Raw genomic sequence first — 12,631 nt, 5'->3', positions numbered from 1 at the left:
TGGAATGTGGGGCAGTGACTGGAGGGGCGCCGACTACAGATCCCTCAACCCTTTCTCTGGCCCCGCCCCCTGGCCCCTTCCACGCCGGGGAGGGGAGGCGCATACTGCTGGACTGGGTTCCGACCGACCGGCCCTTCGGGAGAATGTCACAGCAGAGAACTCCGGACTAAGAGCATCTGGGGATTGAGGGGTGAAGGCGCTTCGTCCCCACCCGGGGCCCCCAATATCAGCTCTGCCCCGCCCACCCTACCGCTTTCCCCACCTCCTTCTCCTAACCAGTGCGCCCCCTTTCCGTTTTAACTGTCCGGGTCCGGCAGCTCCGCCTCTTCTCCCTTCCCGCCTCCTCACGCCCTCCCCGTTCTAACTCCTCCCAGGCAGTCTTCGCACTACACCAAGCCCTCCCTCCGCTCCTGCGAGGTCCCGCCCCCTTCCCAACCCCACCCCCACCTCCAATCTCCAGAGCTGCCTCCAAGTCCCGGGTGGGCTCAGGGAGTGATGTGGCAGGGGTCTACGCCTGGAGCCGTAAGAGACCCCGCGTGGGCGCCGAAACCATTTCCTGGGCAGGATCCAGCAGCTTTGCTCTCAGCAGAGGCTCAAGGGGGGCTCACCTTAAGAGGGCCACACCCGCTGAGACGCCCCGTTCTCAGAAGACAAGGTGAGCCGCCCTGGCTTTGCGCTGGGCCTAATGCGTCCCCAGCGTTGACCATGGATGGCACATCGAGTCCATGTTCTGGTCTGCGGACTGGCCGGAGAGAGGCTCTGAGGCAGTGGAGGCTGGGAGATTTGTGCTGTTGAGATTACAGTTTGTCCCTTTCTTCCAGAGTCAGAGAGGATTCTTCCCATCCTTCTGGCCTCAAAAGCAAACTACCATTAGACACCGCTTCTTCCCTTACGGTGCTCCCCACCCCGAAGGAGGCATCCTGATACAGTGGAAAGAACTTGGGCTTTAGAGGCAGAGGACTGAGATGGCTCCTGGCTCTGCCACCTACTAGTTAGGGCGCCTGGGAGGAAGGGGGGGAATCACTTCGCCTCTCTATCCCTCAGTTTCTTTATCTGTAAAATGGATAATAGTACCCACTGCTTAGGGTGCCTGGCACACAGTAAGAGCAATGTAAGTGGCTGCTGTGGTTATTATTATCATCTGTAAGGTGTGTTGTTTTATCTTCATTTTACAGTTGTGGGTCTTGTAAAGAGCAGATAAAAGTTTCAGGGGTACGCTGGCTTCCTGGCTCGCCCCGCTGGTTAAGCAGGCATTATCATTCCAGGCTGTGTCTTGGCTGGTTAGACGCCCAGAAGGCATTGGAAAGTTGGCTTCTGTCCCTGAGATAGCTGTCGGATGAGGTGATGGAGACCAGCATGCCAGGGTGAGAGGCAGCAGCCTTGCCACCCATTGCCCAATCTCTCCACCCACCCAGACACCTCAGGGAAGGAGAAGAAACTTCCACTTAAGGAGTTGCCAACACCTGCTCTGAAGTGGCCAAACTGTCCTCTGTCTGAGGGAGGGAAAAAGTTCCAGTATGGGGACAGGCCTGGCTCTGGGTGACCTTGGGCAAGTCACAGCCTTGGTCTCTGTTAAGTAAGGGGTTAGGGGACACCTAACTCGCTGCAGCCCTCAGCAGGAAATGGGTGCTGTAGAAGGGCTCCGTTGGGCGAGATAATTATTTTAAATTTTATTTGAAGGCCGTTAGTCAGTACACACCCTCTCCAGCTCATTGCAGTCTTTCTCCAGCTGGCTGCACAAATTTACATCACCTGCCTCACTCTCTGGTCTTTTGAGTTGGAGACCTCTGGTCCCTTCTGACTCTCCCATTATGAGGCTTTTAAAGGGACAGTCTTCCAACCTACTGAGCAATTATTATGTAGGCATATGTTGTTTGCCTTATCTGATTTGAAAGAGGGGGGTTGGAATTTAAGGCAGAAGTTTTCTTTCTCGTGGCTAAAGAACAGTGGAATCTTAGAGAAGAGAAACTTTCCCAGGGCCTTCAAGATGCAGATCCCTTCTTCCAGCTCTCTGGCCCACAGAATTCATGGCTGTTCCTGAGCATGAAGGCAAGTTATCTCTGGGCTCATGCCTAATTCTCCAGTCCTCTGTTCCCCTATGGCAGGAAACAGGTTCATTTATTAAGCACGTCTCTGTGCCAGAGGTGTTGTGTGTGCTGCTTTATTTAATTCTCACTCAATCCTGGTTCAGCGTAGGTGCTATTTCCCCTGTCTTATTGATGAGGAAGTTGGGCATGGAGAAGCTGGGTCACTTGCCTGAGATTCCAGCAGTAGAGCCTAAATTTAAACCCAGGCCATGGGGACCAGTCTTGTCCTCATGCTGCTTCCCTATTCCTTGTGCCTCATCACGCCTCTGCTGCTCTTTGTGCAAGGTGACCACACCCTCCCTGTCAGTGCCAAGGAGAGGGGCAGATGAAGATCCATGGAAGGAAAAGAGGCCAGGATGGACTGATGCCTCCCTCCAAAGCAGCAGCCCTCCACACAAAACTCACCAGGACATCTCCCCCAAAACACACACACACACACACACACACACACACACACACACACCCCAGACTTCACCCAGGCAGGCAGGCAGGCAGGCAGGAAGGAAGGAAGGAAGAAAGATGGTCCAGGACCAGCTCCTTAAGGAAGCTCCAGGGACACTAAATTCTCTCACCCTCCCACTTCCAGCTTAGAAGGCAACCCCCCACTGTGCATCAGCAGCCCCAAGGACTAGGGTGGAGGAGTTGGCAGCAGGCCAGGACGCCTTGCCGCAGCAAAAAGCTGAGCCTTGGCAGGAGGGGAACAACCTCTATTCTGGCCCTGGCCTGCAGGGAGCTGTCCAGGGTGCTGGTACAGGCTTTGCAACTTGCCAACCAGCCTCCCTCAAGGGCCCTGACCCTCCATCTTCCTGCACCTGTGGCTTCCCCTTCACCAGAACTCTTGGTAAATTCCTTCCCAGAGAGTCCTCTATCTGAGCATAACTCGCAGGCAAAAGGGAACTTCCCATCCAATTCTGCTGGAGAAAATGAAAGCAATTTTTTCTCTCTTTTCTCCACCAGATGTAGTAACTATTACTAGAGAGTACATATCTAGTAAGTGGAATGAGTAAAGCAAGGAACTTATTTATAAGACACATAGATGTGTTTATAAAGTGCCAGGCACCGTTCTAAGCATTTTATAAACATTAATTCACTTAATCCTTTATCAACCTTCATACTACCTTTTTGCAGGTAAGGACGCCAAGGTATAGAAATTCATCCACAGTCAGAGAGCTCTCAAGTGGTGGAGACAGACTTCATGCAGGCTAGCCCCAGCATCCAGCTCTCAGCCACCGTGCTATCCTGCTCCAGGATGAATGAAGATTATGAGATGACTTACTTGAAAGTATCTAGCTCAATGCCTGACACTTAGTGGGAGCTTTTAATTATTATTGCTTTGTATGAATAGAGACATGTTGATGATTTCTGGCTAGCAATCTTCCTTCTCATTTTATCCATTGCCTACAGTTGTGACCTCAGTCTGCTAGGAAAAACAAAAAATTTTTCTACACCGGACTGGTGCCATAGTGGAGCTTGCTGGGGACTCGGGGAGTCCCGGTATGTGGCAGCTTAGGGAGGGAGGGGGTGGAAGGATAGCCATCTTGCACCTGTGCCTGGGTGAGGTCTGGTGTGTGTGTGTGTGTATTTGGGGGGGTCCTGGGGGAGTTGTGTATGGAGGGGGGCTGCTTTGGAGGGAGGCATCAGTCCATCATGGCCTCTTTTCTGAGAAGGTCATGGACTGGGTCAGTTCCAGGGCCTTGCCATTTGTTGCTTCACTGAGACATCTGGTCCCAGAGACGGGAAATGGCCATGTATCTGTGGAGAAGCAGGTTGGTGGTGGTAGTGGCAGTGTGTGGGCAGGGCACCTGCTCTTGATTTATTATTTCTTTGTCTCCCAGAAAGCACTTGAGTGCCGGCTTCATTCCAATGAGGCTCATGAGCCTCTCTGGATTCCAATACTGGGAGGGGGGGTGCAGTTTACCCTGCCCTCGCCAACCCCTCCCTTGTGTGCTTCCTCGGCGGGGGGGGCCTCAGGGCCTCAGCATCGCTTAATTAATTTAGGTTTCCCCAGCCACATATTTCCAGATTCAAAGCAACAGAGCGGCCCTGTCAGCCTTTCCCGGAAGCCTGTGAGTCTGGTGGCTGGAAGCCAGAAGGACTACGTGCCTGCCTGCCTGCCCTTGGCCAGCCTGTCCTTAGGGGCCAGACTTGCCTTATGCACAGCATAGCTGGGCTCCAATGGGAAAAGAAGGGGACTGCAGCTCCTGCACTGTGTGTGGGACTTACAGCTCCTCTGTATAGCTCCCAGAGAAGGGGCGGCCTCTACCCGCTTTCCTGTAAATCACTGAGTGGAAGCAGAGCCTCAAAATCCCCTTTGTCTCTGCTCCCTCCACTCACTTCCCACCCCAATCGAATGAGTTTCTCAGGTTCATCTCCCTCCTCCATCAAGACCACCCCTGCCCCTGGCACAGAGTGCACATCTTCCTTTGCACTGGGGCAGTGAATTACATTCCAACTTTTCCTTTGCCTCCTGACCTGGCCAACCCACTCTTGCACAGATGCCAAACTTCTTTTCTCTGTAAAGTTTCAGGCACGTTCTCAGGGACCAACATACCTTGCAGGGGCCCCTGATGCCTGGGACTAGGGTCCATCTTCTTCTCCCAGCCTCATGGCTTTCCACAACCTGCCCCCCACCTCCCATTCTCCCTGTCTTCCCTAATGGCCACAGGAGCTCCCACCTCTGCATTTTTTTAAAAATTAAATTTTATTTTTTTATACAGCAGGTTCTTATTAGTTATCTATTTTATACATATTCGTGTATATATGTCAATCCCAATCTCCCAATTCATCCCACCACCACCCCCAACCCCGCTTCCCCCCTTGGTGTCCATATGTTTGTACTCTACATCTGTGTCTTTATTTCTGCCTTGCAAACTGGTTCATCTGTACCATTTTTTCTAGATTCCACATATATGTGATAATATACAATATTTGTTTTTCTCTTTCTGCTTACTGCACCCTGTATGACAGTCTCTAGGTCCATCCACGTCTGTACAAATGACCCAATTTCATTCCTTTTTAAGGCTAATATTCCACTGTATATATGTACCACATCTTCTTTATCCGTGCGTCTGTTGATGAGCATTTAGGTTGCTTCCATGACCTGGCTATTGTAAATAGTGCTGCAATGAACATTAGGGTGCATGTGTCTTTTTGAATTGTGGTTTTCTCTGGGTATATGCCCAGTAGTGGGATTGCTGGGTCCTACTTTGAACGGGAAGTTCTCTTGGCCCATGCCCAGCTTTGCCTCTCCTTGGTTGCCATACCTTCCTGATCCCTGAAATAATGTGAATAACCTCCCTTTCCTCCCAGCATGAATCCCCTTGCGTTATCTACTCCCCATCAGGACTTAATCCCACGTGGTGGTGGACCTGTTCCCCCACACCAGCCTGAGAGCTCCTTGAAGGCAGGATCTGTGTCCGGGTGTCTAATAACAAGATTTTGCTTCTTATGCGTTCTGCCGAGCACTGGCCATAAAACTGCAGAGGAACTGATGTGTCAGTGGTTTTGAAATCCATCTCTACATTTATTAAAATGAAAATTAATCACATAAGTAGTACATAAATAGAGATTGCTCATAGAAATTAGGGCATTATAAATGTTTCTTTCTGGCCCCCAACCCTGGTCCCTTCTGTTACCTCTCAGACTACCACTGTTCCTGTTTTTAGCATGTATTTTCCAAGCCCTTGCTAAACCCTCTCCATACATATCTATGAACCCATATAAAATGTAACATAAGCAGCCTCTGTGTTTACATAAGTATCTTTTTACATAAATGTTGTTATATATGTATCATTCTGCAGTTCTCTCCTTTTCCACTCAACAATGTATCCACTTTAGTCTATACAGAAATGGCACGATTTTCTTAGCTGTTGCACATTATTTTTTGTTATGAGCAGACCCCAGTGTTTACAGCTATTTCCTTAGGTGGACATTTGGGTTATGTCTAATTTTTAGGTGTGACAATGTTGCAGTGAATCTCCTTGTGCTTGTATGGAGGTGCTTCCCCCAGAGATACACCAGAACTTGGTCGATCCCACCAATCTGTGTGCTTTTTAAATTTGAAAAGAAATTTCTAAATTGCCCTCCAAAGTGGCTGCATAAGTGTATACCCTCACAAAACAGAGGGCACAGTCCTAAATATCCTGGCTAACACTTGCTCTTTCTTTTTCCCTTTTGTCAATCTGATGGGAGAAAAATGGTATTCATTATTGTTTTAATTACATTATTGTTTTAATTGGCTGACTACCTTTTCATATGTGTATTAGCCGTCTGCATTTTCTTTTTTGTAAATTGCTGCTACTTTCTTTCCCCATTTTTCTATTAGATTCTTTGTCTTTTTTCTTCCTGAATTGTAGTAATTCTCATTAAATAGAATATCATCATTTAATAGGCTAACATCATTAAATAAAATATCTTTGCCCTGGACATGTCCATTGTGGCTAAAACTGGTGTTCCTTCTTCACTACTAGAATTTATCAGTTATACGTATTGGGCAGGATAAATTAGAGTGGATGTGGTGAAGTGGACACACCAATTAAAACCCTTCAGAGCCTCTTCATCATCAATGGGAAAGAGTCCAAATTCCTTAGCTTGACATGAGAGGTCCTCTATAACTCATCTACCTCTATGGTCTCAATATGAGGCCTGGGTTTGATTCCTATTCCATCACCTGTCTAACCTTAAGCAAATTTTCTTAAATTCTCTGGATCTAGTTTCCATCATTTAAAAAACTGTACAGAGTTGTCTCTCCTCTGCAAGTTTCTAACTCTCTGACCTTGTGAAAAATTACTTAACCTCTCCAAACCTTACTTACACATTAGTAAAATGGGTGCATTGACAATGCCTCACAGGGTTTGGTGTTGTTGGACTGAGATTCCTTGTGAAGTAAGTTGATGCTGTTGTTAATTATACCTCTCCCTAGCCACCTAGGTGACTTCTCATCTTTTACGATAAAATCAAGCCTCTTTGCCCCACCTTCCAAATAAAACTGATTTCTCCTTCCCTTGGATCAGTTCCATGTGTCTATCACTGTACTTGTCATACTGTACCATGAGGATGTGTTCATGTGTCTGTTTCCTCTACCAGGGTGTGTGTCCTTGCAGGAAGGATCTAAGGTGGCTGGGTTGCGCTCAGCACCTGGTACACAACCCACCCAACAGATGACCGTGCAATGGAAGAACAGAACTGTTTATCACTTTTGAAAAGGGTAGACTTTCTCATTGTGCCAAAATTCTGTTGAGCCTGGAATGGACAGAGGAACACTTAGAGAAAAGCTTACGTGTTCCTGAAAAATACCCCAGATACACCCTGGGGATAGCCAGGAAACATGTTTGCTTTAAGGCACATTGACAATGCAGCCTCGCTGAAAAGCTTCCCTGGTTGACCAGTTCAGTAGGGAAACTCTGTATTTTACATTCAGAGTTGGTTCTGTTGGGAAAACCGAGAAGATCTGTGAAGGCTGCCAGCCAGCTCTCCTGGTTTTGGAGGCTTGTCTTGATCCAAAAAGGGAGCACTGATCGGTCAGAGTCACTTCCATTGTCAGACCCGAAAAGTGTAGGTTTGAGGCAGGGAAATCTTGGGGGCCAGCAGGAGGGAGGGCAGACGATTACTCTGGAAGGATGTTCCTTGCAGATGCGTGCTGCACAGGGCTGCATCCCCAGCACCCAGCACACTCTCTGCACACAGAAGGGCTCAGTGAATAATCCAAGGGAGATGCTTGCTTTGGAGCGAATTGTTCTGAATGCGTATGTAGTGACCATCTTCACTGAGGACCAGGGAAACCCTCTGTACTTGGGTAATGTCACACGTTCAAGATCATCTGTCTTGAAGCCTTTGAAAACCTATTCCCTCTCGGGGGCCCTGGTGTGGGTGATGAAGATGCAAGGAGGAGCCCTCATCGGGTGAGAGGGCTGGCCCTGCAGGGCCTGCATACTACGTACCCCCACCCCCAGGCTCCAAGTCATTGGGGAGGGATGGGTCTTAGTTGTGAACATGGGTCTGGAGAGGGCAGCGGTGCTACGAACTCAGCCCCGTTTCCCTGACTTGTGTGTAAGTGGCTAGAAGTTGGTCCTTTCTCAGGCTGCCTGCCAGCACCTTCTCTAGGCATGTCTGTGATGTAAGAGAGGTCAGCAAGGAGTCCTAGTGTGACCCCTGGCCCTGTGCCAGACACAGTGGAAGGCTTTTACCATTATTAGCTTTCAATATCATAACACCCCTGTGAGCTAAGTGTTCTTCTGGGCTGGCCCCATTGTATAAATTGGCAATGCAGGGGCTTGAGTAATGTGCCATGGTCACAGGGCTGTCTGACTCATGCCCATGGGTTTATCCATTTGGCCATGTGACTTCTGTGCTTTTGGGGGCTGTGGAATTCCTCTGTGACCTCCAGAGCCCTGCTCTTTCCCCCTGACCTGTGTGCAGGGTCATAGTTGCCATCCTCCCCTGGATGCTGGGGACCACACAGCCCCAGATACAGAGGCTGTACCTGACGACTCCTTCTCCAGACGTTCTGACCTCTGTCCTTATTATCTCATGCTAGGACTCTTACAGTAGCTTCGTGGTAGATCCCCCGCCTTCAGTATTGCCACTAGCTCCTGACCCCCCAAACTGCTCTCACAGTCAACGTTTTACAACATAAATCTTCCCCATAGTAGGCACTCAATAGATATTTGTTAAATCAGTCATCCTGCTTTAAATTCCCATTGCCTAGGGTCGAACTCAAAAGGTAACCTTGGCTTTCAAGGCCCTCGGTGTGTGACTCCAGCCCCTTCCCGTGCTGCTTCTCTTGGCACGGCTGGCCACACATGCACAGCTGCCTGTCCAGGACACCAGGGTCCTGACATGCCGTGTCGCGCTGGCATCCACGTTTTCTTTCCCAGCAGAATAAGTTACTCACCACTGGGAGCATCCTGGCCCACGTGCACACACCTCAAACCTAGCACTTGCAGGGTGGCTTCCAGGCTTCGATTGCATGTCTTCCCCCCACCTTGACCTGTATTTAATCCATCTAACATCTCCAAAGCCCACAACGGTGCCTCACAGGCAGAAAAACATCTGCGGATGGTTTGTGCCACATGCACATACAGATGTATCGATACCTCTGAAGTGAGACATGCTCTTGTTTCCACTATATTTATGTTGAATGCTGGTCATAACCCACTAACCTGGATTTATAACCAGAAAATGGTTGGTGACTTGCAGCTTGTAAAGCGTGGCGCTGGCTCACTTCTTCCTGACAAGGGCTTTGTCATGTTGATACTATGATTCTCTCCCATGTATATCTGATGACTCTGAGATACAGAGAGATGAAATAACTCACTCGCGGTCACACAGCCAGGGAGAAACAGAGCCAGGGTTTGAATCTAGGTGGCCCCAAAGCCCATGCTCCCAACGCCCACAAATGTGGCTTTGATGATTGATCGGGGCTCGAGGTTCTAGTAGGACAAGAGGCCACAGTGGGCCCGGCTGCAGAGGTGGCTCTCAGCTCCCTACACACCCTTCAGATGTGGACAGAAGGAAAAAAAGAGCTGGAGTGATCTCCTCCCTCCGAGGTCGAGCTATGGCTGTACTTCCAGGGGTGAGGGGGCAGTTAGCTTGTGCTGAAGTGCGGGTATCGGGATCTGGGAGCAGGGAGAGCAGGGTGTGAGGGAGGGCTGGTGGACATGTGAACAGGGCTGCGAAGCACACAGCCGACTGCAGGACAGCGGTGCCCCCGGTCCTGCCCGTGATTGCGCACTGAGAACAGCCAATGCTTCTCATGCACGAGCCGTGACCCTCTCAGATCTGTCACCACTGTGTCCCCAGCACCTGGCACCGTGATTGTGGAGCAAACAAAAAAAAAGCGGCTTTTTTTTTTTTGGAAGCATTTGCAAGGAGGAAAGTGAGCGGAGCTCTGACCCTTTCTTGTTGAGGCACGACGATATTAAAGTACAACTGAAGAACTTTGGGGGCCTGCGCTGTGGACATGTGACAAGATGGGGCCCTGAGACGAAGAAAGTCTAGGTTACTAAGCTGGGGATTCCAACCCCCAAACTTCTGGTGATGTCGTGGGAGGTTCTGGAGAAAAAGCTTATATCCTGATGAAGAGAACTGGCCCCCTGGGGCACAGGACGGTGGCCCAGAACACCTCTGACTGACACTGACTCTGGACATCCCGACCACCTGAGTCAAGTTCCATAGTGAGTCCTGACTCAGAATTGTCAGGAATCCCCTGCATATCCCTGGAGCTCCAGATGGTGACACGGACAGAGACACAGAGACTTCATAGCCAGCGACATGAATGCAGGTGTGTGGAGACCTCTCCCCACGTGGGTGTGCAGACGGGGCCCCCGACTGTGGGGAAGATCACGTGACTCAGTTGAAAGCATGATCAGCTTTGTGTCAAGAAACCAACCAGAGCACTGTTTTCCCAGGTAATTAAGATGCTATTAATTAAACTCCATTTAAAGCTAGTTTCAAAATGAATTCTTGGTGACACGTGTGTGCTCCCCTCATAAGGAATGTGCCTGTCTCCCCTGGGCTGTGAGGCCTCAGCCAGGGGCTAGACCATTGGCAGGTTCCATGACTGTCCAGGTTGGTACAGGATGGACTGTCCGTGGGTTTGTAAATGAATAAGTGACAGGTGGATTGGCACCATGTCTTCCCGTGAACTTCTCAGATGCCATCTGGTAGCAGACAGCATGACCTGGAACGTTCGTCTCATCTGACCCCAGATATTGAGCAAATTCCAGCCTCCCTTGTGGAGTGTTTAGTCTGCACAGTTGATGGGCTCAGGAAGCCTCTGTCCTTCCTCTAGTGACGGGAAGGAGCGGGTGGGGTAGGCACACCCTGACCCACGCGGTGCCGGGGGAGGAGACCAATGTCACACTTTGAGGCAGGGGTTCCAGGTGGGAAGCCAGGTCAGGGGGCCGTGGGTAAGGGGTGGGGTGTGCTGGGGTGCAGAGCCCTGGGACTGGGGAGATGCAGTGTGCCAGGGCCCCAGGGAGCCAACTGGCTTTTCATGGCTAATTGAAGGGCACAATATAAAGATCCCCATGTTTGGGATTTTTCTCAAGGATACAGTCCCGGATGTGGAATGACTGGTCCAAACGGTAGGACCATTTTTATGTCTCAACTCATACAGCCAAATGGCTTTCTAAAAGCACGATGTGGCCTCCATTCGCACTATGAGGGTGCCTCTTTTCACCCTGACAACACCCAGGTTTATTACCTTAAAAGACTGACAAGCTAACCTGGGAACTATGTCATCTTGTTTAATTACCGTCCTTTGATGATTAGATGTCAGCCTCCTGCCCTCCTGGCGGCCTCCAGGCACTCTGGTCTAGACCCCACCCTCGCCAAAGCTGGCAGGTCCTCTGTGTGCCTGCTCTACCCACCTCAGGTCCTTTGCACCTGCTCTCCCCTCTGCCTGGAAAGTAATCCATCTGCATGTCTCATTCCCTCACCTTTCTCCCATCCGCACTTATTAATGAAGCCTTCCCAGACCACCTTGCTTAAAATCACACCCCAGTACTTCTTATCCCTCCCTAGCTGCTTTATTTTTTCCAGTGTACCTGTCCCCATATGCACAGTTTATAGATTATGTTTACTGTCTGTCTCCCTTCCCTGGAATGGATGCCCCAGGAGGGCACAAGGAAAGGAAACAAGGCCAGGATGCAGAGCTGAATGTTAGCTAGAAAGAGAGAAGCCAGCTACACTTTCCCCTACCAGCACCTAACCACCCCCCCTGCCCCCGCCTGGGGCCCAGCCCTGGCTGCTCAGCTAGAGTGGAGGCGGAGCTGGGGATGGGGAAGCATGGGGGTGAGTCCTGGTGTCTGACCTCTCTGCTGCTCTTTGGGGAGGGCTGGGAGTGGAGGGAGAATCTTTCCACTGCCCCCCAGCAGGGTGTTATCGCATGGGAGACCTCCTGGCCATTCTCTGCCTCAGCTGCAGTTCCGGTGACAATGCACAGCCTGTAGCAAGGGCTGAGTGCATGGTCCCTCTGATAGGGAGCCCTGAAGTGTCCTGGGAGGTGAGGGTGGGGGCACTGGAGGTGGCAGGCACTGGCACTCCAAGGCCCTTGAGAGGCTGTTGAATTAATCCAGAGGGAGGGTGGGAAAGAGATGGTGTCCCTGGAGAAAAGCCAGGCTTCAGGGAAGCCCAGAGGTGGAGGGCGTGTTTGAGGAAAGTGTAACTTGGAGGAGTCCTCCATAGAGCCAGGTGGTGAAGGAAGGGCTACGGTGAGCTGATGACGTGTGACTTTGTTTTTTTTTTTTAACATCTTTATTGGAGTATAATTGCTTTACAATGGTGTGTTAGTTTCTGCTTTATAACAAAGTGAATCAGTTATACATATACATATGTTCCCATATCTCTTCCCTCTTGTGTCTCCCTCCCTCCCACCCTCCCTATCCCACCCCTCTAGGTGGTCACAAAGCACCGAGCTGATCTCCCTGTGCTACGCGGCTGCTTCCCACTAGCTATCTATTTTACGTTTGGTAGTAAGGAAACCATAAACAAGACCAAAAGACAGACCTCAGAATGGGAGAAAATATTGGCAAATGAAGCAA

Source organism: Phocoena sinus, chromosome 16 (assembly GCF_008692025.1).
Source record: "Phocoena sinus isolate mPhoSin1 chromosome 16, mPhoSin1.pri, whole genome shotgun sequence".
NCBI lineage: Eukaryota > Metazoa > Chordata > Mammalia > Artiodactyla > Phocoenidae > Phocoena > Phocoena sinus.
Note: the sequence above shows the minus strand (reverse complement) of the source record.